Source organism: Cyrtonyx montezumae, unplaced genomic scaffold (assembly GCF_038088225.1).
Source record: "Cyrtonyx montezumae isolate F1298 unplaced genomic scaffold, pur_monq_1.0 scaffold_2, whole genome shotgun sequence".
Classification (NCBI taxonomy): domain Eukaryota; kingdom Metazoa; phylum Chordata; class Aves; order Galliformes; family Odontophoridae; genus Cyrtonyx; species Cyrtonyx montezumae.
The window spans coordinates 58,538,242-58,543,852 of NW_027071936.1; positions in this window are offsets into that span (position 1 = coordinate 58,538,242).

Below are 5,611 nucleotides of genomic sequence, written 5' to 3' on the forward strand. Positions count from 1 at the left end.
CTGATACAGAAACTACCCTGATACTTTTGTCTTCCTGTTTGCTACAGTATATTTGTCTCCAGTTATTGAGTTACATTTCTGTAATACGGGTTGGTCCGGTTCTCCAGAAGGCAAAAGGACAAACGTTTGATAGCATTACTGTGAAGCTGAAAATTTTGTTTTCCTGTTTCCACTTAGGCTATGTATTGGAGACATCTGCAGTAAAATGACAGATAGCTGAAGAATCAGGTACTGAAAAGAGAGCCAAGGAAACTGGAGTTCATTAGGTAATGTTTTGTTACATGTTTCCTTAAAGATATGTACCTCCTGATTTCACTTCTCTAAAACGTGTGGTTTTAGGCACATAGGAAACAGAAGTAGATGTGTACAGATTTTGAAGTGATGACACCATGGGAACTGAGCTTGTTATTTACTGGAGGAAAAAATAGGTTTCAATCCCCCTCCCCAGCCACCCCCTCCCCGAGTATAAAAAATAAAAATAAAATTGAAGAATGCCAGGGAAGAACTGAGGCTACAAAACATAATTGAAGGTTATTCTATAGTATAAAAATAATACAAATGTGATAAAAAAATTTAGACATCTGAAAAAAATTATAGAAAACTTGTTTGTAAAATGAATACAGAAATATGATGTTTCATGCTCTAGCTGTGACAGCTATACAAATTATTTGGCACTAGAACAGAAACTTGTATGCTGTGTCATGGAGCAATAACAAATCAGTTCCAATGGGACAAAAGCTCTGTGGGATGGCTGGTTAGGTGTGATTTGTGCAATTACTTGAATACCTTCCAACTTGATAATCTCTTGAAGGATGAAATTTTCCCAAGCACACTGCAGGAACAGATTGGCTGATCTGTGTGAAGTTGTATTTATAACTTATGTCAATTTAGCATAATGGGATGAAGTAAGGTAAACAAGAGCGTGATTTATAATTAATCATTAGTTTATAATGTCTACAGGCAATGTAAATGTATGTAGCAATTTTGCTGACTAAAAATGTCTGAGATGCCAAGTTGTGGGCAGGCACTATTTGTTCTGTCCTCTGCTGAGATACTGAGGACAGACCACACCACTGCTATTTGAGGTACCCACTGCTTACCCACGACACAGCTATGTGTGTGACTCTCAGTCCCTAAGGCAGGAAGGGAAGGTGGAAACAAAGTCATCTTCATCTCAGTCTGGAGGGCAAAAAATCAACAAATTTGGATTAGAGTGGATTCTTTTTTCCTTCCCTTGCTTCTGTAGCTTGGGGATCATTGATAAAGTCTTGTGATAGAGGTCGCTGTCAGATACTTTTCAAAAGACTTTTTGAAGGTGGGATGAAGACAAAAAAAAAAAAGAATCAAATTCTGTGGTCAAAAGCAAATGTGAAACAAAACCTCGTGTTGCACTCAAAGGTCTATTTGTTGCTTAGTCTGAACAATGCTTGCTTAGCACAATGGCTTGGACATGTCCCATGAAACCTTTTAGTAGCTAATGCAAAATGCCAAAATGACTTATTGCTTTGAAATGCAGGAATAAGTGAATGAACCTTCCAGCACATTCAATAGATTTTTTGCTTTTTCTTTTTCTTTCTTTTTTTTTTTTTTTTGCTTTACATAATGAACTTTAGTAGCTCAATTACACATTCATTAAAGGTTTTTTTTTTTTTGTGGGGGGGGAAGGTTGCTTTTGTTTTTGTTTCTTGTTGGGTTTTTTCTTTTTTTAGTTTAGTTTTGTTTTTCCCCCTAAACGAGCTTTTCAATTAACAGTATCAGTTAATAGACAACTTTTTGTGTTTACCACATCCCAGCTGGGCTGTGCAATCAACAGGAAAGATAAGAAGGTCAAACAGGAAGAGCTGCACTGGAGTCAGTGCTGAGCAGAGCTGAGGAAGGCACGGACCTGTCTGCTCTTTATGAGCATGTTACAGCAAATTGGATGTGGAAAAGGTAGGCAAACTCCTGTGTTCTGTGTATATGTGTATGTCTTGCTGTCATGCTGATACTGTGGTCTAGTATTTGATTGTAGGTTTATTGTGAGTGTGTTAGAATTGCAGCTACTTAAGGAGGATAACCTTGATATCTTGAAATTCTTTTGTACCCATAGTGAAATGACTGGAAAACAGATGTATGTGATCTCTCATGGTCATGAGAATCTGCTGGGGGGTTCCTGTGCTGTTCTAGGCAGGACTTCGTGAGCCGAGTTTCTGTTCTGTGCAGAAGTGTTCCTCTTACTTAATTCTTCTGCTATAGCTGCTACAGGCCAAACTGCACCACTTAGCACTCAGAATGAAGTGTTGGGATTCAGAAATATTTGCTAAAAATAATCTGATTTTTCTTTTGAAACATCCAAAAACTTGTCTAATTTTAGTCTGCAACATTAGTTCTGCACTATCAAAACTCAGAAGTTTTGGACTTAATGAGCATTCAAATCTGAAGTGTGGGTGGAAAGTATATTTTAGTGTTACTGAGTATGAAGAAAATGAAGCATGAGAGGGTTAAAACTTCAGAGGGAATCTATTTTCAGACTTAAAGCTTGCTGGGACTTGTTTGTAGACTAAACATGAACAATGATACTGCTTACAATGTAGATTAGTTATCAATTCTTAGTAAACTAAAGTTACTTTGGTGATAAAGAAGTCTGTCTTCCACTTTTGGAGGGCACTCGGATGCCTAAGTCCATGTGACTTCATTACAGATTTGCTTTCCTTTTCTGTGAAACATTGAAGGAAGAAAGCTTGCTGTTTTAAGTGTTACTTACAAAATTCACACTGTTTTGTATTTTAAATTCATGCCTGTGACTGAATTTCAAGCAGATCAAGGCTATGTCTTATTCCAAGGGTAAGGTTTGCAATGGTGTTAGCTGTAAGGTATTTCTAGCTTAATAGAGAAGATGTGAGGCAAGTGTAGGTTAGGACAAAGAGAAGGAGAAATAATAACTGTTTGATAATCGGTTTGAAAAAATGACTTAGTTAAACAGTATTACTGTTGCAAATCTGAGGCATTCTATGACATATGCATAGGGTGTACAGGAGACAAAGTAGAGCAACAAGATCAAGGACATAAATGTTGTCAAATGTGCTTCATTTGAAGATAATACAGATTTCACTAGTTGCCTCATTTGGTCTGCCATGCCAGAGGAACGCAGCACAGCATTAAATGAGTAAAAATTTAGGGCCACTGGTGCTCTGTTGCACCAGGTGAAGAAATGGCTGGAGACTTTCAGTGTGGAAGAATTGCCTGTGAGCTTGGGAGGGACATATAGTAGCAGTTGCACTTTTGCCTTAAGTATAGGAGCTAATTCACAAGAGGAATAATGATGGCAATGCTGTACCATTCATGAGTTTCCCAATGTGCCTGAATTGTTCTCTTGGTATAAATTGAGTGAACTTTACATTTACTTCTGGATTCTTTAGCTGTTTCTCAGTACTTCTACAGCACTTCTGTATATCAGAAAATAGTCCCTGATTCTCAACTCTGTGAAATTAAAACAATTACAGTTACCACTGGTAACCTGAAGCTAGGTGTTAGAAAACTGTCTGAAAGGGGAGGTGATCAGTAAAAAGAAAATACTGTATTGTGTAAGGGGGTTTTGGGAAAAAGTTCAAATATAACTTGTTTCATATACTCAGTACCTTTCTCATATTTAGAAACACACCTTTAAAGACACAAAAAAAAAAAACATTTTCAGCAGATGTTATTAGTTTTGTTCTTCAACTTGCTTAAATTGGAAGATGATTGGAGTGATAAATAGTGCTCCTGTCATCCATAATTCCTCTTAGAACAGCAAAAATGAAGGAGAAAAAAGAAAACCAAAGCAAACAAAAACAGCTTACACAATCAGGGTAATGGAAATGGTCAAGATATATTTTTTTTCTTCTGCTAAACTATGTTTTGAAAATAGATACAGGCTCTCTAAGAAAAGGAAGCAGCAACAGAGGGAGAGAGGAGAGAGCATGATAATGCAAATATTCTATTTAACTTCCAGTAGGGAAAAAAAGGACTGTGTATCTGAGAGCTGCTGAAGGCAGACCTTTCCATCTGCTGTAATTGGTGAGAAGGTGAGGGGAAGGCAGAATGCCCTTGGGAGCCTCATAAGCTTGGCCTTGTGTGCATGCCTTTTGAATAGAAGTTGGTTTGGAAAAATGAAAAGTTTATCAGCTTTCTTTGGCCAACGTCCTTCACAAATATTAATTTCTTGGTTGAGCCTCCATGAGAACCAGTAGATCATTTTCTCTAAACTGTAACTAAAATATTTTGTCAGTCCACTCAAATATAGATAGTTATAAAGGACAAACTAACTATTCAAAGTAGCAGGGGTGGAGAAAAAACAAAAAACAACAACAAAAAAAACATTAATCCATTTATCTCCCATCCTACATTTGTTGTATCAACTGAAAGCTAGCTGCTTGTAACAGCAATGGTAGAATTTAGCATTATACCTTTATGAAAAATCTCTGAGAGTGACACAAGCACTGAAGATTTGTTTTCTAGATCTTAGTGGCTGAATATATATTTTTTTTCTCTGCTTTGGTGCTTCTGAATCTTTCAACTTATTTTAGAACTATTTGATAACTGATGAGAAGGCATCACCTCAACATTGTCACAGTTTTGCTCCCTGGGAAACTTATTGTTCACCTTTGCCTATCATGTCAAAGCACAGAGATGCGTTGCAAAGTTCAATGAAATTTTTTCTCATTTAGGACCAAATTTATATCCCTTAAGATACATGTAGATGCTCAGATGTCTAGCTTTAAGGAGGTTATTTATTATCTTGTTCTCACACTTGTATGGAGGTACACAGGGTGGGTGGCCTTTGGTTAAGGCGAACATTAAAGATGGGAAAAGAAATTGTAGAGCTGAGTATAGCTGTCAATTTTTTTTGAGATGTTAATTTTTAATTGTTTGTCTTGGAAAAGACGTGAGAAAACAATGCTCAGAACACACTGTTTTGCTTTTCTTTCTCCTACTGTTTCTTTTTTTTTCCTGTTGCTCTGATCTCTGTGATGCTATAACTTCTTAAGCAGAATGTATGCTTCTTCCAAAATCCCACTTGTTCTTACATTTGCAGCATCATCCTCTATAAACAGGATTGTGAATTAACCTATTTTGCCCTTACCAATGTACAGATGCTCATGCAGAAGACAGGAGAAGTTACTGCACAGTGGAGTCAAAGCTGTGCAAACACATCCCTGCCTTGTTCAGTGTATCAGCCTGCCTTGGCATACTGCTGGAGGATGGTTTCACTGGTCATATGGGCCATCAATATCCTTAGGTTTAGAGACTTCTGTCACGGCACTTGCTAGGGATAGAAATGTTTGAAGATTTTACTTTGAAAGAGCAAGCTAGAGCAACAGGCTTTAAGGTACCTCATTATATAGTTAAAAGAGAAGGGAGAGATCAGTCTGGTCTGAGAGTACTTCATAAAGGGACATAATATCACTGGGCCCTAGTCTGAGTTATAGAAAAGCAACTTCAATTTTAACCCATTTCTGCTGGAAAAGAGATTACAAGCACAGTAGACTTATTATGACAGCAGCTAGTTAACAAGTATCTCTGGAATAAGCAGAGAGGAATTTGGGTTCAAGATGAAGTCATAAAAGTACCAGAAAATCTATCCTTAGCCGTT